Consider the following 21,763-nt stretch of genomic DNA (forward strand, 5'->3'; position numbering starts at 1 on the left):
ATAGTTGTCTTTGACTGGGTACCAGTCTCAGGCTTTCACTTCTATTTCCAAATTGAAAATTGGTGTTGACTTAAGTCACAGAGAAGTTGCTATGTGCTTGCTGGTGGTGATGAACAGATAAACATTTTGGAAGGTACATGTGTCATATAGAGATGTATACACATTCCAAGTAGAATATTAAATGAAATCATACCAAAACATCCCCACCGGTTCCCAAATCCCACCTATAGAACTTCAACATTTTAATTAATTTCAGCCTGAGATTCCATGGACTTCTATAGACATTCACATGATATGCAGTTTTTTCTTGGGTATTGGATACATTTCAAAGATTCATTAGTAATCCACTTACACCATACTCTCTCCAAACCTTCCATTTACTGAACTTCCTTTCTTATGTTTCTCTTCATACCATTTTACCTATATCCTAAGTATATTTTCTAAGGATTTACTCATTCCCTGACATATTTAATCTATGCTTAAAAGTGTCAGCAAATTTATGTAATTCAAATTTAAGAGGGGTCAAAGGCAGGAGCTTCAAAAATGATTGCCTCTCATCTTGGAGAAATGCTCTTTAAAAAGAGTAAGTTCTAAATATACACACACACACACACACACACACACACACACACACACACAGAGGCTACTGAAACATGATCATACTCTTGGGTACAGTTTATTTCTGGAAAGCCACTTACATTGTCAAGACATAGGTAATAATTCAAATAAAGAATAAAGTCAATGATTCTCCTGACCAGTCAATTCCCTTGCAGAAATCTGAAAACCCACATTTTGGTTTTAGTTCAGATGCGCATTTATTAAATGCCTACTCTTTGCCACGGACTACGCGTGATACTGGGTTGCAAGATGGCTATGATGAATAAATCACTCTTTTCTCAAAGACCTTTTAGTGGAACGGAAGAGAAAGATCTAAGCATAAGTAATTCCAACTGACTGCGGTAAATGCCAGCGTAAATGTGTGTAGAGTTCCCCGAGCACCTAGAGCCAGGACATGAGATCCAACACAGAGAGGATCACAAAAGGCTTCTTCAAGGAGGGGAGTCCTGAGCTGATTCTTGAAGGATAAGTAAGAAGCCGTAAGGAAAGAATGGAGAGAGGGAGAATGTGGACATGGAGACACACAGCAGAAGGGCTAGCTGGGAGCTGGAGGCAGCTGCCATACCTGTGAGTGGAGGACAGGAAAGGCAGCAGGAGAGAAGGCTACGGGTTCCACTGAGGCCACGTCTGAGTCTTGTGGGAGTCTCACTTTCCTTTCTTTCCAGTTTGGCCCCAGTTAAACAGTTCTTGGTGTCCCCTAGATCTGCTAACCCTTCTGTCTTTTCCTTATATTTTCACAGCTCTGGACAAAGCCTTCCAGCCTGCATGTCCTGCTGCAGGGCTGCCAAGGAAGCCTGAAGAAAGGAAAGCAACCTGGACATCTGGTTCGTGACTTCTAAGCGGGCCTCACCCTTATTCCTGATTTCTTTGTAGAGTGAGATCTCGACTTTGTTCCAAAACTCTGACTTACAGTACACCTAATAAAGAGTAAGCTAAAGAGGCCCTAGCTGGTTTGGCTCAGTGGATAGAGCGTTGGCTTGCAGACTGAAGGGTCCCAGGTTTGATTCTGGCCAGGGCCCATGCCCAGGTTGCAGGCTCAACCCACAGAAGGGGGCGTGCAGGAGGCAGCCAATCAACGATTCTCTCTCATCATCGATGTTTCTAGCTCTCTTTCCCTCTCCCTTCCTCTCTAAAATCAATAAAAATATATTTAAAAAAAGTAAGCAGAGAGATCTGAAAATCAGATATTCATTTATTTTAGAAATGCCTGATATTCATTAAGTTCTGAGAACATGAATCAGTTTTTATTTTCATGGTTGACTTACATAGAAAGAACATCTAATCATCCAGATAAGAGGAACAGCTACATTAAAATTTTATTAACATATGGCACATGCACACAGTAATCGGTCATTAATATGTTGTCATGACATTATTTTTTATAGCCCAACCATTCCATCACTGACCAAAGTCAATAAGCACATTAAGCAAAATTATAAATTTCTGGGTTCTAGAGAGACTATTAAGCCCAAAGCTGCAATGTACTAGCATGGTGGTGCCAGGAGAGGAGGGCATGATGACTTCATCTTGGAGAGGGAAGAGGACAGCATGCTGAGGAACCCAGCCCACTCCCAGGTCTCCAGGACTTGTTCTTTTCAGTGCAGGGTAGGAGAGAGTGGTGGCGCACTCAGATGGAAAACGTAAGCAGTACATACACACTAAACTACAATTCAAATTACTTTTGTATCCAGACATTTGTTCCCTGCTATTAACATGATAAGGCAAGAGAAAACCAGAGATATAATGAAAACTTTCAATATGTTTTTAAGCAAGTAAGATTTAAAAGGATTTTACATATAAACTTCTCCTTTGCGCACATTCATATCAACAGGCAAACAGCCTTCTTTGCTATCACTGTTTAATTACATAGGGGCAAGAACGTTAAAAGCACGGACAAAGGATATCTCATGGTAACAGAAAGAATGCTGAGTCCAGAATACATAATATGTTATATGAAAGGATGGCTTTCGATACGTTTTCAACCTACAGAATTAATGCATTTCAGTAAAATTATAAGATTAACAGTTGCACTGGTCAAAGAAGGGTTTTAAGAAATCAGAGAAAGCATCATTATATCTAGGTATTAAATAAGGCCACTTGCCTTTTCTTAGGCAAAAGTTTAAAGACTTGGAAGTTGGCTTGGGTGAGGACATGGGGCACAGACTATGGGCCATCACAGCTAAAACGTGTGTGTGTGTGTGTGTGTGTGTGTGTGTGTGTGTGTGTGTGTGTCAGGGAGATGCACAGCACATGTGCAGTGAGTGAGAAGCAAGTTCTGGTTACTCACAGAATGAGTTCCAAGATCTTTCTTATCTTTAAAGTCTATGACTCTACTCAGGAGCCTATATATTTGTATGGCTCTAATATCTAAAGTGACATATATGGACAGTGGGCATTTGACACCAAAATGGTGGCGCTGTGACAAAGGGAAATGAATCTACAGAGAGTCTTGCTCCTTTGGTCTGGGGGTCAGGGTGCCCTGGGCATAGCATGACACAAAAGGTTAAGCTTTCTAGGCCTCTGGCTCAAAATGAGTCTCATCTGAAGGAATAGGGGATTTAACATGTCTTGGACTTGACTCGGTGTGGTGAAGACACCATACAATATACAGATGATGTGTTATAGAGGTGTACACATGAAACCTATATAATTTTATTAAGCAATGTCACCCCAATACATTTGATTAAAAATGTCTTTAACCTCAGTTCCCTTATCACAGTATTTTAAAGGCAGTCCTAGTGTTCTTTAACTATTTTGTCTTTATTTTATCAACACTAATACTATTTAAAAAATACTTTAAAGATAAAGTAACAGTTTGTTTTCAGAATCTATTAGTTCCACAAGGCAGGCATGAAAGAAAAGAATATTTTATTAATATTCCAAATGGCATTACAATGACTGCACTTTAAGCCCAAACCATGAGTCAGCATATGGAAATGTATACACAAAAAAGCAATTAGCACGCTCTGGGGAGCTGCCAAGTGTTTGTTTTGGTTCAAGGAATCCTGGAAAAGAACTTCAGGCTTTTGTGTCACTATAATTTCATTTCTTTGTTTCCTCCAATCTCCAGTTTTCCCATTTTAATTTGGAGTGGCATTTAATTTTGGAGTGACACTTCAACAACATGGGTTTGAACTGCAGGGATCCACTTATATTCATACTTTTTTCAATAAATTCTGTAAATTTATTTTCTCTTCCTTATGATTTCCTTATAATAACATTTTCTTTTTTTCTAGCTGACTTTATTGCAAGACTATAGTACAAAATACATATAACAAATAAAATGCGTTCATCAACTGTCTATGTTATCCATAAAGCTTCCAGTAAGTAGTGTAGACTATTAGTAATTAAGGTTTTAGGGAGTCAAAAGTTACATGTGGATTTTCGACTGCATTGGGGGTTGGCATCCCTAACCGCCACATTGTTCAAGGTCAAATATATATGTGTCAAGTTTTCATTTAATTTAAATTTCCAATAGTCTACAAAGGTAATAGTTCTTTGAAAACAAAACATCAAAACGAAAAATAACTGATTTTGGAAACTACAATTAGAATCATGTCTTCAAAAATGGAATCACTATGAGTCTTTTTAAAACGTGAAATACTATTTTATTCTTTAGAGTCTTAATTTGAATGTAGTTTATTAGCAGTGGCAGTATACTGCACTCAAAACAAGAAGGTATAATTTTTTACTGACCTCATAGCTTGATAAGCAATGGGCATTATATGTTTTTCCTTCTCACTCCCGGGAATGGTTAATAGCACCAAAAGAAAGGAACTACAGTACTAATGACACTATTCTACTCAGGGCTGAATCCCATGGGAAAGCTGCTAACTCTTTTGCCAGAGCTTGAAATGAGTCAAATAGCCAGAGGGTTGTTCTAAATTGATGGTATATATCTTCAAAATAATCTTACATTGAGGTACCTAAAGTTTTGTTATAGTTATTGGCCATTTGTATCCTTAATAAATACATTTGGCTACTCAGTATAATCGAATACAGCAAAAAAAATAAAAATAAAAAAATTTACAGAACTGAAACAATTCCAAAAAGCCAGATGAATATATAAATAAAGCATTAAAGAGTTGTAAAGTCTCAATTAGCTCTCACTTTCAAATTTACTTTTCCTTGCTGCTTGCTATTCTATGCAAAATGGGAAATGGGCCAATAAAAATTTTCTTGAGGATTCATGGCTGAATAATTTCTGATTAGCTGAGGAGTAAACAAACTCCCTTCAAGGTCAGAGTAGGGAATACAGCTTACTCCCTGGGGGGCAATGGAGTTTAACAAGTTTTAGGAGAAAAATGCCCCTCATGTTCTGTGTATTATGGTAAAGCCTTACTTATATATGCAAACGGAGAGGCACACATGGGTATTTATTTCAAAAGAGCAGGTAACTTAATATTATCCCTTCTGGTTTTTAGCACAAATTAGAAAAGACTAATTAGAAAGTTCATAAATGATTGCTCCATTTAACTGTATTCCCAAAGCTCAGTGATGTTGAGCGTAAGTGATTTCGTCGTCACTCATTACAAATACCTCTTTCCTGAAAGGTTCACGCAGAACCATTCCTTCAGGTTTGTGGTCTAGAACCGCACTAAGAGTGGAGCCAACAGTTCCAGGGGCTGGTGTTCGAAAACTAGCCAAGATTCTACTGTAGGCCGCCCTTGGAAAGGTAGACTTCGGAGAACTACTTCCCCAGGTCTATCCCACGGGGAAAGAAAAAGGCGAATAAGGGCGGCCGTTTGATCACATTGATTCATAATCTACAGCTCACTACCTCTGAACAGCAGCATGTGGGCGAAATCTCCAAAGGATTCTCATATTTACATATTTTAACAAAGAGCCAAAATAACGTTTTTAAAATTACCATATCTTGCTTTGTATTATGGGTATTTTATACAGGACTGAAATGGAATACTTTCCTTTTAGTTTATTCTCGCTCTCCATACTGCTGCCCTTGTATCTGACTATCAAAGATTGTGTTAGTTTATTCTCACCCTTATTACGGTGGTCCCTGTATCTGGCTGTTGAGGATTGGAGGAGAGGCTGGGAGTTACAAAGCCTGAGACGGTGAGAAGCCCTCTCTAATTCTGTAAATAATCTGCTCATCAGGTCCAACGATGCCAAAATTCTGTTTTCTAGTTGTCCTTTGGGTTAGATCTCCTTGACTACCATAATCAACAGACTGCAATAATTGAATGTAGCTTCTGCCCAGTTTATAGGTAAACTGGGATATCCTATCAACAGTACTGATGAGAAAGCATTTCAGTGTATGTAGGGTGTGCAGGCATGCAAACACATTCACTTTACTAAACTTAAAAACAAATCATATTCTATATATTGTTTTAAATATACACTACATTTTTCATGAACATGCTCCATGCCAATCAATGTATATTATTATTGTTGAATGCATAGTATCTGATTGGATAAATTCTAATTTATTTAAACATACCTCTACTACAGGACATTCAGTCTAATTTGTTTATTTTTGCCACTATAAACAATTTAGCAGTATGTCTAGTTCTTTTTTTTTTTTTAAGTGAACTTATATTCACACAAAAATATCTACATAGGTACCAGCTGGAAGATGTTAGTTTAATTGTCTGAACTGAAAATGGGGATGGATTTGGGGATGTGTATTGGAGGCATAGATGTCTATTGTGGAGTTGTTTCTCTTTACGGTGTGGGCCTGCTAAGTTCCACTTGGTAGCCTCTAGAATTCCTGGGATATCTCAGATCCACTGCTGTAAATCACTGCATCACATCCTTTAACAGCGGGGAGGGAGGCTACAGACAAGCATTTTTATCCAGACACTTTTCTAAAAACCTCAGGATAAACAGGAGCATAGTACAGTCCATCTTCAGAACTGGTAATCCACTAATATTAATTTGCCAGACATCCCCTTCCTTTGGTTTTATATACATTTGCTCCATTGTTATAAGAGTTTAACACAAATCATCATTAAAATACATTACTTAAGATTCAAGACTTTAGTAAAATTGGGCTGTTTATTCATCTCTTTGTCTGCCTTTCATTCGATGGGTCTATGACTCACCTTTGGATCAAACTAAATGCAATTAACACAGACCCCGGCTTTTAATTCTCCAGATTCTGTTCTACAGTCTTTCAGGAACCAGAATGTCCAGGACTGCTCTCTTCTTCCAGTCAAATATCCTCAGGGACTGACTGGTTGATACACCTGTGTAATCCCTAAGTCTAGGGCAGTGTCAAGAAACAGAGGCACTTGATACATGTTTCATTTAATAAAATTAAAAAATAATGATGAAATTGTTGTGTCATTGGTTTTCACCCCTAACATGTGTGAATAATTTAATCTTATATTAGTGTCACCATATAGCTCTCTTATAGTCAATTTAAAAAAATCCCATCCATTCTAGCCCAGCCAGAATGGCTCAGTGGTTGAGCGTTGACCTATGAACCAGGAGGTCATGGGTTGATTCCAGGTCAGGGGACATGCCCGGGTTGCAGCCCTGATCCTCAGCGTAGGGCATGCAGGAAGCAGCCGATCAATGATTCTCTTTCATTATTGGTGTTTCTCGCTTCTCTCTCTCTCTCTCTCTCTCTCTCTCTCTCTCTCTCTCTTCCTTCCTCTAAGGAATCAATAAAAATATATTAAAAGAAAACATTCTTTCTAGGCTGATAAATGCTACTATCACAAACTTGAAGTGGTCTGAAGTTGTGTTTTCCCAGAGTTATGGTGAAATAAGGAGAGTAAGGACAGGATGGTAAATTTTTATGAAGGCTACATTTTATTCAATTGAAATGATTGTCTTTTTTGTCCTTCCCATTTTTGTGATGTCAGGCTGGTCTTTTTTCATTAAAATGAAAGAATGATAGTAGATAGTAGGTGATTTTTCTTTTCTGGTGTCTTTTATTTTTAATGAGATAAAAACATTGGCAACTAAGGCTAGCCTCTCAACAATTAGGGAACTACTTGGCCCAGCAGCTAAATCTTTGGCACCATTGACCTTAAGATGCAGCTAAAGCTACGGAGCAATTACTAATGGAAAAGAACATCTTACTATCCATTATGCCATAACTAATGTAAGCTTCTGGCAGAAATTCTGAGGTAGGAAAGAATAACATTCAATGATTTTGTTCAACGTGTTAAGAGATGAGCATTTTGCGGGTATCTTGCCAAACTCAGCAAGTAAGATTGAGTCAGTGAGTCAACCATACTTTACTGAGTGCTTACATGTGCCAGGTACTGTGGAGTGCACCCATCAAACACTGCAGGAAACCTGCTAAGGTTCTTTTAATGGTCAAGATCGTCTGTTCTGAAATTTTGGAGCTTTGGGGCATCAATTGCAACTCAATTAAACTTCTGTTCAGGCACTTGAGTAGAGGTAAAACAGTTTTTTCTGGAGAACAATTTGTTTTTCCTATGGGCATTCCTTGGAGGTCTTTAGGCAAGAAATCAAGTGGGTCTAATTAACTTTTAATAAAAGAAAGTGAACTTTGTCTGATTGGTATCTGAAACACAGTGATATCACAGTATGACATTCAGCAGATCCTCACTGTAGGTTTTTTCCCAGATATTAAACTACTTGGGAGTAATTGGGGAAGATTCATCCCTGGATGCTAAATAAATTAGTTATCATTATACTTCAGAGTAGGCAATAAATTGCAAAATTAGTAAACTAAATGCTAAATTAAGAAGCCTGTAGTGGGAAAATGTTGCTAAATGCTACAAATGCTATTAAAATTCCCAAATGATGAATTAACAGCAAGAAAGTTTAAGAAAATAGATGATGTCTAGGTAATCAGGGCCAATAATTAGTGTGTTGTTTTAAGCTGCATTATGTAAATTCAAGACAATTCTCTTAACATCTTAAGACAGTTAATTAAACCACCTTATTATTTAAAATGCTAGCTTTTCTTAGTTTTGAGTTTTTATGTAAGAAGTATCACATAAACAAAAATGTGTGCATAGCTTGTGGTTAGAACAGATTCAGGGTTACTGGGAACAGATGCTGGAGAATAAAGCTATCATGCTCCTTCATTCTCATTTTCCTGCCTTCTGCCTACAACTTATGGTTTGCAGTGGTTCTCAACCTTCCTAATGCCGCGACCCTTTAATACAGTTCCTCATGTTGTGGTGACCCCCAATTTCATTGTTACAAATTGAACATAATTAAAGCATAGTGATTAATCACAAAACAATATGTAATTATATATGTGTTTTCCGATGGTCTTAGGCGACCCCTGCGAAAGGGTCGTTCGACCCCCAAAGGGGTCGCGACCCACAGGTTGAGAACCGCTGGTTTAGAGCCTGTGGAAGACTGTGTTATGAAGCAGTGTAGCAACTAAAGTTTTAAAGATATAAAGATTAGAAAAAGCATGACAAAAGAATAAAGAGGATAATGGAGAATAAAGAATACAGAGGAAGAATAGGTTGCTGAGGAAAACTCAACAATGAAGACAGATATCCTCAACAGAACATGAGCTACTACAAGGAAAACACCGTCTCTTCTGTTTTGGCCCTCAGTGACTCCTGCTTATAAAATATAGGCACTGCAAAGCGTAATCTGCCTGTAATGAGCTCCATGCTGCCTGTTGACACCTCTGTTACTTAACTTTCTACCTGCTTAAACACATCTCCCTAGCTGTAGAATACATCCAAATTGCAGAGGTACGATTCTGTTTCTTTTACCACCATCACCTTCTCAAATAGATTTTTGCATAGTGGATGCCATAATTTGTTGGTTGTTGCATTTATATATGGAAGCAAAAATCCCTTTCAAACATAACTATAATTCATATATATACTTTTAAATTCAGGAAATACTCTAAGCAAGTTTTATTACTTCTGGTTAAAATAGTTTATATGTATTTATGTTTTCATTTTGCTTACATGTTTACGTATTTTTAGTAATTAGATTCTTTATATTATAGGGAAGAAATCTGAAAAATGTAACTGAACTATCATCTTCTGCAAAATAAGAATAATCAAAATGGGTAGCTCACATGGTTTCAACTTTTGGTAGCCTCCTAATGCTGATATTAATATTAAAAAGTATTTCAAAATACGGTTGACCTTTGAACCACAGGAGTTTGAATGGTGTGGGTCCACTTATACCAGGATTTTTTTTCGATAAATACTGTAAATGTATTTTCTTTTCCTTATGATTTTTTAAATAACTTTTTCTCTAGCTTACTTTATTGAAGAATACAGTATATAACACATACAAAATATGTGTTAATCAACTATTTACATGATTGGTAAGACTTTCGGTCAACAGTCTGTTATTAGTAGTTAAATTTTTGAGAGTCAAAAGTTACACGTGGATTTTCAGCTGTGTGTGGGGATAGGCATCCCTCACCCCCATGTTGTTCAAGGGTCACCTGTACTAAGTAAATGGTTGATGGAACTTTGACAGTAAAACTACCTATTTCCTAGCAGACATATTGAAAATATACGAGTGTCGACAGACATGAATAACTGTAGCTTTAAAAAACCTTTATTATGTAATGTCTGTTAGCTCTGTAAAACGAAAACATAAATATAGTAACTTGAGAGCACACAATCATTCCTATTTTACCTTTAAGGAAATACTTGGATAAATAAGTGCTCGCATAAAAAGTTGTAGCTTGTGGTAACTTTAATTTGCTGGAGAACATTTATAAAGCTAAAAAAATGAAAACATCAAAATAGTATTTTGAAATGACAAATACCAACCACATTCATTTTACCTTTAGGAAAAGGAAGAGAGAAAAAACGCTTCCTCCTTTGCTTCCTGCTACTGGCGTTCAGGCTCCCCGCTGCAGGAGGGGCAGCGCTACCTGCAGGCTCAGAGCACTGTGGGCAATGACTGCTGGTCCTCACCAGCTGGGGACAGGCTTTGGTGATTCGTGAAGAGAACCTGGGAGAGACAGAGGGATCTGGAACTGATGGGGAGGGGATGAACTTAGGACAAATTATGCCGGAGTAAGACAGACCAGACTTGCCTCACACATCTAGTCGGAAATGAACTGCTGTGAAATCATGCAATGAGCTGGGAGGAGGATTCCGGAGTTTTATGGATCGGGGCTTTCTTGGTACAAAATAAATCTCACAGCTTTGATGAGTGCCTTCTCTTTCCTTAAATGTCAATTTCAGAACAATAACCCTGTTTGTGAGCTATTTCTCCCCTGATTCCAAGTGAAAAATGCTCTCTTGGGTCCCATGGGCAAAATGCACATTACTTACTTCAGTTAATAGTAAAACGCCAACGTGAAGCACAGCAGTTATCTTGCAATATGAAGGGCTAAGAAGAAAGTGCAATAGGATGGTCTGGCCGTCTGAAGGAGGGCGTCTTTATTTTTTTTTATTTTTTTTAAAATTAAATCTTTATTGTTCAGATTATTACAGTTAGGAGAGCGTCTTTAGAAGGGCTTCTCGGAGAGATCTCATTGAAGCGGAGATCTTCAAGCTGAGACCAGCAAGACAAAGAAAGAAGCACCTGTCGGTGAAGACCTAGGGTGGCTCTGCCAGTGCCCTAAGGTGGGCATGACTCTACGAAGCATGAAAACAGAGGGACAGTCAGTGAAGAGACTCCATGACAGGAACCCTGGAGAGCTGATAGGGGGCAGGTCACACAGGACCTGTAGGCCAGGGCAAGCATTTGGATTTATTCTAAGTGCAATGGGAAGTCACACAAAGGTTTTAAACAGGAGGCGATAAGATCTGATTTGCACATTTAAAAGTTCACTCTGGACACTGTGGGAAGAGATGATTATATGAGAGCCGCTCTGAAGTCAGCTAGCAAACTGGTCTCCAGGCAAAAGACAGGTGGTGGTCTGAACAGGGGACAACAGTAGAGACAGACAGATGTGGGAGGATTCAGGCTATGTCTGGATGTAAGAGTTGTCAGGAAGAATTGGATTTGGGGATGAGGGAAGACAGAAATTAAAGATGATTTCTAGGTTTTTTTGGCTTTAGCAGCTGTGTGGTTACTGGTGCTATTTAAGAATATGGGAAAGACTGAGGTAGGAATGGCCATGATAAAGGAAAGTATGAGTTCTGTTTTTAGTTTTTGCTCCAATAACCATAAGTAGCAATTATAAGAAAAAAATAATTTTAATTTTCCTTTCTTAGTTTCTTATAAAGATCAATTTATTTAATTCAAGGAACTCTTTTGTGCAATGGCTTTTCTAAATTAATTTTTAAAATCTAAAAATATACATAAGGAAAAAAATTGAAAACATACAAAAGATTATGTCATGGAAAGGAATTGCCTCATATTCCAGATTCCATTATTATAGCTCAGAGTAAAAACAATTAATTAACTGATATCTCTTCCAAAATTTCTTAGTGCATGGTCATTAGACAAAATTAAAACAACCACCAAATGAAAGAATACTATACATATTGTTATATACTGTGTTTCATGAAAACGTAAAATATCTTGGTGCTCTGCCTCATTACAGCTGGCTAGTATGCCAGTGTGTGTGTGTGTGTGTGTGTGTGTGTGTGTGTGTGTGTTTGGGGGGGGGGCGTGCAGTGACTTATTCAATCACTTTTCTTTTGCCTCAAATTCTGCTATTATAAACAATGTTACAAATTCTTGAGTAGATCTCCTGGGTAAAACCCTACAAGTGGAATTTCCAGGTTATAAATGTGTATTTAAATTTAATAAACACCATCTGATCACCTTCTAAAGAGTTTGCCCCAAGGCATACTCCCTCTAAGTATGCATAAGAATGTTCTTGCTCCTAACTCTGGGCATTTGTAAAGTGTTTAAAACTTGCTGAATCTGTTAGGTGGAAAAAAACACCAAACACATCTTAAAGCTATTTTAATTTGCATTTCTTTACATGTGAGCTTCTGATATTCAGTGCCAATGCACATCTTTTTTTGAGAAGTACATGTTCATGGGTTTGTCTAATTCATGTATTGGTGTTACTGCTTCCCCCAGTACTATTATTTTTATACTTTAGAAAATTATACAAGTAATGCATACTCATTTTATGAGTGAAACAATGTAAAATGAATTGAGAAAAGTTAATATTGTATTCCTATCCCTTTGTACTTTCTTCACTTGCCAATTCCAGTTAACAATGCTATCCGCCCAGGCGCATCACAAACATATGGATATATATATATTCAAGACTTGTTGTTTTTCAATAAAATGGGATTGTATTATATACGTTACTTTGCAAGGTACCTGTCTCAATTAGTAGCTAATCACAGACACTAGGATAATCATTTTTAATAGCTATATTATAAATATTATTACATAAAATGGATAATCAGATTATATCAAACCAATCCTCTATTGATAGATCTGTTCCAATCTTACCTAATAATAGACAAACATGTAAATTAACCACCCCTCTGCTACACTCACCGGCCAATCAGGAGAGTATGCAAATTAACCCAACAAAGATGGCAGTTAATTTGCATACATAGGGGCGAAGTGGCAGCGGAGCGAAGACTGAAGGCTCCATCTGGAGCCACCAAAGCCTGGGTCCCGGGTGCCGGAGGAAAACCGGTGCCGGCAGCCAGGGGAAGAGAAGGCCTATTGCACGAATCTCTTTATGCAACGGGCCTCTAGTTTTTAAACATAACAATCAATCCACATTAACCATCCATATTCATAGTAATTCTGTTAGCAAGATATATTTATACATTAAGAAAACTTGCCTTTTAGCCATCATGTGCTTTGCAATTTTTTCCCAATATTTACGCATGCAGAGAATTGTCAGGTGTGACCTTGGGCAAGTCCCTTAAACTCTCTAAGGCAGCAATCTCTTGATCTTTAAAACAAAGTAACACCTACAAAACCCACCTTGTAGGATGTTAGCATAATCAAATGGGATAATACACATGAAAGTGCTTTGAAAGTATTTTTATCTTTTGCATTAGCAACTGACATTTAACTAACCAAAAGAAATCTGTTTTCAGGTTTTTTTCTTCAATTTTAGAGAAGTCTATTCAAAAATAAATTCACCAAATGTTCACTTGGAGTTAGAAATTATAACATAAGTAATAATGAAATAAAGTAAGGCATTCCCAAGATTTTGAAGTGTAACAAATTCTTACAGTTAGCTAACTTTCTTAAAGCAATTAATTGCTATACAACTACCAAATATGTAGCACTTTAAGAAATCTTTCCTGTCTTGCAAGTCTTTCAGAGAAATTAAGTCAAAAAATATTTCCAGTTGTAAGAGACAGCTGTAGAGACTGATGACATATATGTGATTTACTCAGGTAAAGTACGAAAATCCTGTCATCACCCCGCAAAGGTGAGAAATCTCGGTCTGTTTTGAACAGATGCAGTATATCCTTTCTGCAGGGTGGCTAAATAATCAATTATGAGTCCTTAAGGAATCATCGCTTAAAAATCCATCTACTTCTGAATATCCATATGCACAGGAAGTTAGTTAAGATTATTCACTTAAAATATCCTCTGCTAGAGGAGTACTTTTTTTTTTTTTATCACAACATTCATTTTCAGAATGATTTCCAAATCTTTCTTAGGCCCAAACTTGCTCATTATGCCAACTACTTTACCATAGGCAACAGGTAATGTTTGTAAAAGGACATTATGATTTCTAGAGCTGCTGATCCAATCAACTAAAGCAGTGGGTTACACCAGGTGTCCTCAAACTTTTTAAACAGGGGGCCAGTTCACTGTCCCTCAGAACGTTGGAGGGCCAGACTATAGTTTAAAAAAAAAACTATGAACAAATTCCTATGCACACTGCACATATCTTATTTTGAAGTAAAAAAACAAAACGGGAACAAATACAGTATTTGTATTTGCATGTGGCCCGCGGGCCGTAGTTTGAGGACCCCTGGGTTAAACCAACTGACAGTGTAAAGCTTAATTACAAAGGGTAAATATTTGATAACTCAGGAATTTATATTACTTGGCCAGCCTGAAGAGACTATGGTCTAAAATAATTTTTGAAATTAGCCTAATTTTAAAATCTAATTAAAATTACCTTCATATAATGCCTTGTTTGTAAGTAAATGATTTAAATTTCATTCTTGTTAGAGTTACCTGCAAATAAATGAAGGAGTGTAACCAATGTCGAAATTAATAGTCCTTCATAGACTTATTGGTAATCCACACTTTAAAAATAGCCAATGGTTGCCTCCTTTAAATGAGGGCATGACAGGTCGGAGGTTCTTTAAATAATTCAATTAACCTTCACAACCACCATGTAGGTAGTCGTTTCTTACTTTTTGCCAAAGGAAACTGCGGCTCAGCAAAGTTACAGGCTTCCTATGACCTTCTGCGAGGTGTGGCAGGGACTGCACATAGTTTCGACAATGTGTGCTCCACTCTTCACGTACACTGACAACGATGAATACATACCCGCCCGTTTTACATCAATAGTAGCTGACTAAACACTGTTAAGACCATATCTTATTTCATTTCTAAGATATTCAGACTCATTTAAAAACTTCATTGATAAAAATTTCAATGATACAAAGTAAAGCAGAAGTTCAATAAATTATATCTCAATAAAGTAGTTTTTTTAAGAGGGGAGGAAATAAACATAAAACATATTCTAAAGTACCTTCTGTTTTCTAAAGTGGAATATAAATATTTTCTATGTATTCTTAGTACTGAAATGAAAGCATAATAATTGAAGTAAATAAACTAAAGCTCCTACTCATTCCACTATTTTGCTTATGCAACCATATTTCCATGTGACTCTTGTTAACGTAAGCATAATATGTGCACACAGTTTATAGAAAGGAACAAATCAGGAATAATTTTTCACTTTATAAAAACCAATAAAACAATTTTTTAGCAAAGTAAAACCCATAATAAATTTAAAGTTATGTGCCTTGAAGAGAAGTGAGTAATCCTATAGAATTAATGACAACTGGCACTGACAATTGGTACAACCATTCTGTAGGGATGTTTGGCAAAATGTAACAAAAGTATGAATAATATTCATACTCACTAATATAATAATTCCATTTCTGGAAATTTACCCTAAAGAAACAATTACAATTTTATCTTCAAGTGCAAGTACTTATATTATATCCTCAAGTATAAACACATAGAGTACTATTTATACCAGTTGAAAAACTGAAAAGAGTTTGGATATCTAACAAGGGAAAGGATAAAAATTATTGCCTATTTAGAAGATCTAATAGTAGACAGCTATTAAAGATTATGTTATAAGAAAAGTTTAATAACACAAAGAACTCTTTATAACACAACTCTTTTCCATTGATATTTTTAGAGAGAGTGGAAGGGAGGAAAGAGATACAGATATGAGAGAGACACATATTTGGTGGCCTTACGCACATGCCCCGACTGGGGCCGGGGATCAAGCCTGCAATAGAGGTGTGTGCTTTTGACCGGGAATCAAACCCTTGACCCTTACAGCAGTTCTCAACCTGTGGATTGCGAACAATGAAAATACATCCTGCATATCAGATATTTACATTACGATTCATAACAGTAGCAAAATTATAGTTATGAAGTAGCAATGAAAATAATTTTATGGTTGGGGGTCATCACAACATGAGGAACTGTATTAAAGGGTCACGGCATTAGGAAGGTTGAGAACCACTGCTAGGCTGACGTTCTAAGCACTGACACTCTAACCGGCTAGGGCATAATACATTTTTTTTTTTTTAAATTCACGGATTGCTGGCTTCCAGTAATGGTAAAGGGAATTGGTTGGCAAATACTCCAATAAGTAACAATTATAAAATCTATAGTGTGTGTGTGTGTGTGTGTGTGTGTGTTTTTAAACCAAATAAACTGTTATTTAAAAGCACTGGAAAGTGACCAAAAGCAAGCATAAACTAAGTGCTAACCACTGTCAGGGAGCAACTGCAGTGAGTTAGAATTCGAGTTAGTGCCTTTTTTTCTCCCAGATTTCACAAAATTGTAGTCTTACTTTCCACAAGAGTTAAAAGTTCGCAGAACAGCTGAAAATCTAGGGTTGAGGGAAAATTCCGAAAATGAGTGAGCCATGTAAGGGGCGGGACCAAATATCTGCGTATAATCCCTGTCCCCAATCCCGGGACACCACTTGATCAGACATCAGTGGACTGCCAGGAAGACAGCTGACAAAAGCCAGAGGAACATTTATCTCTGCGAGACAGAACGGCTCTAGATGAGATCTGTGGGTTTGCCGCTTCGTCTGACTCAGGTACTCCTGAATCCATGACTGACTCAGGAGACAGCAAACTAAAGCCTTAGTGATTTCCTGTGCCAGAGGACTGAGCCTGGTGATGGCCTGCCACAAACTTAGCCCAGATCCTGACTGGATGCTACATTGCACAGGTATATGAAAGGTCCCCAGGAGGTCAGGTTAAAAACAACCACAGCTGGAAACTGAAAGAACTGAGCAGAAATCTCAGCTGTAGTGCACTGCAGAGGAGACAGCGTTTCTTGTTAGAATCCAAGAGAGTTAGGTACTTGCTCACAACAACAACAAGATTCTCGGATGCATGTTACACATAGAGAGTTCCAACATATATTGGTAATGTCTAATTTTTAACCAAAAATTACTAAATATTCAAAGAAACAGGAAAATGGGACTCATGCTCCGGAAGAGGTAGTTAAATGAACTGAAACTGACCCTGAGTGGGTCTAGATGCTGATTTAGCAAAGACTTCAAAGCAACAGGTTAAACACACTCAAAGACGTAAAGAAAAATGTGCCAAAGAAATGGGTAGGAGAAACAGTAAACTTGAAGGTATCAATAAATCTGATCATACCTGAATAGAGAGAAAATAGATTAAATATAACTGAACAGAATTCCTAATAGAGATCAAACAGAAGTGTAACTGAAGTTCCAGAAGAAGAGTAGAAGAAAGTCAGAGGGAAAAGGACAAGAACCATATGGTTTCACTCATATGTCGGATATAAAACAGGAAGCAACAAACAAACAAACTCATAGACACAGCAACACATGATGATTACCAGAGGGGAAGGGAGGTAGGAAGAGGAGGAAGAAGGTAAAGGGTTCAAATATATACAGACGGTGGGTGGTGAGCACCCAGGCAATATACAGATGACATATTATAGAACTGAATACTTGAAACTTATATAATGTTATTTACCAATGTTACCCAAATAAATTTAATTTAAAAACAAAAGTGTAGCCCTAGCCAGTTTGGCTCAGTGGATAGAGGGTTGCCCTGCGGGCTGGAGGGTCCCAGGTTCATTCTGGTCAAGGGCACATGCTAGTCGGGGATGTGCAGGAAGCAGCCCATCAATGATTCTCTCTCATCATTGATGTTTCTATCTCTCTCTCCCTCTCCCTTCCTCTCTGAAATCAATAAAAAAATATTTTTAAAAAAAGTGTATAATATCATTGTTGTCTCTTTAAAAATGAAAAGTAAGTGATACATAATAGGGTGTTTACACTACATTGAAACTCTATAATCAGAAGAAAAGAAACTATAACATTTATTTAAAATAATAAACATAAAGGTCAATTTGTTCATTAAGATAAGAGTTCTTTACATACAGAGAACACATCTGTAGTATCTCACGACTACACTTTTAAATGCTTAGGAAACCCACATTTTTCCAAATATGTGAAAATACTTATTGGAGTAAAAAAGGAGACAAAAAGTTGCCTGATTTTCTAGCTCTCAGTTTAACAAATTCAACTGAAAGTTAATGTTGGAAAACTAAACTTTTCACTTGTGAAGGTGACATGGTTCAGAGAGACCCTAGTAATACAACTTGGTGGTAATTATGTACAATTATTCACCAGCATATTTTATCTAGGAGGCCCATAGATAAAATCTTCACGTCTCTACATGGTGGGGAGGACGAGGGATTGATGAGTAGGTTGTGTGAAAGATGAAGAGAGAAAAACTGATGCCTTCAAAATTCAAGACAAGGTGGGAGAGAGGACCAAAAGGCCTCCTTTGCTGAGCTGAGGGCCTGGCCAATGTACTGAAGTATGAGTGCTTACTTTACAGAGAAATGCATTCTCTCTTCCTAATTAGCTAAGACTCACTGAACACAGTTTAAAATTTTGATCATATTATCACAAACACCAGGAGACAGTACCGAAGTAGAGCAGTCACTAAGATGGCAGGAAGGCAGACACACTGCTCCTAACAAGGTTTAAAAGAATTCAGTTTCTATATTCTAGAAGAGGAGATGAAGGGAGGATTTGCATAATCCTAGTTTTTATATCCAGATAAAGAAGATGGTATGCATACGATTTTTCACTTTTAACCTGTTAGAGATGATTCTATTTGTTTACATTTATTTTTACCCTTAAGTAGTGAAAATGAGCTTAACAGGTTGCTTGTATATATCAAAGCCTACGGTTACTGGTGACATTTAATTCCAACCAGACCCTTGGAGAACTTCTTTAATAACCTGGTAGTGCTTAATAATCAACATAGTACAAAAAGACAAACCCAGCGCTAGCCTACAGTGACAGTAAAATATTTGGACAGATTTCCCTGTCTTTCTATCATGTATGAGGAAATTTAAAAGCATAAACTTATTTTTTTGTTCCAATAGTTCTGAACTATTTTTTAAAATTACAGAATTGAATATTCATGCTTGTGCCACACTAGATTAAATCAAATTAATGAAACTTTAAAAATATACATATATTTGGAACTCCTATGTAGACTACAAAGAATTGTAATGTATAAGGCATTAATAAATTAGCTTGTCTGGTGCCCATAGCTTGTACATTCATAATTCCTCTTGCTTTCCATCTCCTACCCTTTACAGACTTTTCCTTTAGAATCAACATAATAATAAATGTATTTTGTAGCACTTTTTTAGTTTGAAAAGAGACCTAGACTTTACTGTCTTTAGAAAAACTTTAAAAGCAAATTTATGATTTTTATAGATTATTCTATAGAGTTTATATATACTTGCTATATAAATTCTATAAAGTCCAGTTTTTGAAACTTATTTTTTAAATATAAATATGAAATCACCATTCTCTTGGTCATAGGCCCCAGAAATATAGATTAGCCAATTTTGTCATTTGAACCCTTTGAATTTAGTTAAACTTTTGCATTCCAGCACCAAATATGTTGTTTATTTTAAACCATCATTCTTTTAGTACAGACTGACACTCTTGTTCATATTTTTGGCTTACCAAATCAATATTAAAAATTAATGTCTTCAAGCACGTTCTGACCTACTGCATATTAAAACCAATAACTCATCTAAGAAAAGCTCTTGATCTAATTAAAAACCTTTGCAGGCATACTTCCTCCCTTGGCCCACTTTAAAGTGGAAAAACTTCATACACATAAAGAAGAATGTGCCACAAGACTGTTCAGTGTTATAACATTTAAATCTGGTTAAAACTAATTTAGAACTTCCACTGAAACCAATTTAAAACCATATTCTCAAGAGTAATCTAAAAAGGATCAAAGTCCACATAATATAATGAGACAATATGCCCATTATGAACTGCTAAATGATAAGACACTTGCCTGGGCTTGATAAGCTAAGTGACACTTAGATACGTATTGTTTATGGCAGTAACCTTTGAAGCCGAATGCAAGATTCTTAATTAGAGTGCAGGAGGAAACTATCAAAGCTGCTATTTCTAAAATTTTTTTGTAATCTAAAAGTAAGAAAAAACCCGCTTTATTAAATTAAATATTCAGACAGACCCAGCTCCCCTCCCTTGGTGCTTATGCGAAAGGTTTTATATAAAAGATACCCAGAGGTTCTTGTAGAGATTACAACACAATGAGGAGAGGTTGGCAGCGGGACTCCCACTGTTCTACGGCTTTCAGAGACTTTTGGTGCACAGTCACCCCTCGAACTCTGTGGGGGACTGGTTCTAGGACCCCCTCTCGAACACCAAAATCCAGGGATGTTCAAGTCCCTTCTATAAAATGAGGCAGTGTTTGCATATAACGTATGCATATTCATCAGTGTACTTCTAATCATCTCTAAATTACCTATAATGCCTAATATAATGTCAATGCTACATACATACTTTTTATACTGTATTGTTTAGGAAATAATGTCAAGAAAAAAGTTTATACATGTTAAGCATATTAGCAACCATCGTAGACCTACATGTCAGCAGCAATGAAACATTTTATTTTAGCCCAGCAGTTGGTCGAATCTGTGAATTCGGAACCTGCAGAAATGAGGGCCGAATACATTAGGGTTCATGAGCTATAGAATTTCATGGATACAATTAATTTTAAAACCCAAGACCTTTAAATAGGATAATTACAATGCGTTGTAAAGAGGTGTAGAGTGATCTTGAAAATATTTTGCGCCAAAAGAGATTTCCTGATTGTCTCGAGGCAAAGTATTCAATCAAGAGCTGAACTTCACAAAAAGAATGTGCCCCGATGTACTGATGTTTTCTGGGACAAGTGGTTGTCGGGAGTATGCTATCTAACAGATAATTTTTTTAAAAGAAGAAAAATAAAAGGAATAGGAAGAATACAACATACTTAGTCTGCCACTTGAAGATAAAGGTGAAAATTTAACATGAATTTTAAAAATATGAATTTTAAAGAAACATTAAGAAAAAAATCATTTTGAAATTTGATGTTTATGAAAATACCTGTGAAAGTGGTTCACCTTTAATACTCGTACTTGTCTCAAACTTGAGAATGGAATTTTGTATCCTGCTTTAAAATCTTTCAAAGGAACAAATGATGATATCAGGAAAAATTTAAATTTTCTAGCGGAATTACAAAAATATCCTTTGCATAAGTGAAAAGTGGGATTTAAAACAAACATCATGTTTTAGGAAGGTCGGTCAACACCACACTTCTCTCATCAATATAACTTCCCATCTTTTTCACCTGGACAGAGTTCAAATCAAGTTTTGGATATTTTTCCATTGACTTTGTTAGACAGAGTGGAAGAGAGGGAAAGACAGAGAGAAATATCGATGTGAGAGAGATACATCGATTGGTTGCCTCCTGCATGTGCCTGCAAGTGAGGTACCTGCCCTTGACCAGAATTGAACCTGGGACCCTTCAGCCCTCTATCCACTGAGCCAAACCGGCTAGGGCCAAACCAAGTTCTGAAATAGCACAGAACAAGAACTTTGAATCAATCACTGTATCACAATCATTAAACTAACATTTAAAACAATAATGAATCACACTGCTGTCACTAAAAATATCACTCTTCTTTTCTAAATAAAGTATTTTATTTCTTCACTTATAGTTATCCTTTT

General features: G+C 36.8%; 1 protein-coding gene and 1 long non-coding RNA gene across 3 annotated transcripts in view; both read right to left on the minus strand.

Moving 5' to 3' along the window:
- MAN1A1 (mannosidase alpha class 1A member 1) overlaps positions 1-21,763 on the minus strand; it is a 155,615-nt gene that overhangs the window by 22,989 nt on the left and 110,863 nt on the right. The gene's annotated exons all lie outside the window — the stretch shown is intronic.
- Positions 9,151-16,065, minus strand: LOC132236839 (uncharacterized). Its single transcript, XR_009453391.1, has 3 exons — positions 14,445-16,065; positions 10,996-14,231; positions 9,151-10,927 (listed from the first exon to the last, which is right to left on the minus strand). It is a non-coding gene; the product is annotated as an uncharacterized LOC132236839 (long non-coding RNA).

The sequence above is a fragment of the Myotis daubentonii genome, chromosome 6, assembly GCF_963259705.1.
Source record: "Myotis daubentonii chromosome 6, mMyoDau2.1, whole genome shotgun sequence".
NCBI classification, from domain to species: domain Eukaryota; kingdom Metazoa; phylum Chordata; class Mammalia; order Chiroptera; family Vespertilionidae; genus Myotis; species Myotis daubentonii.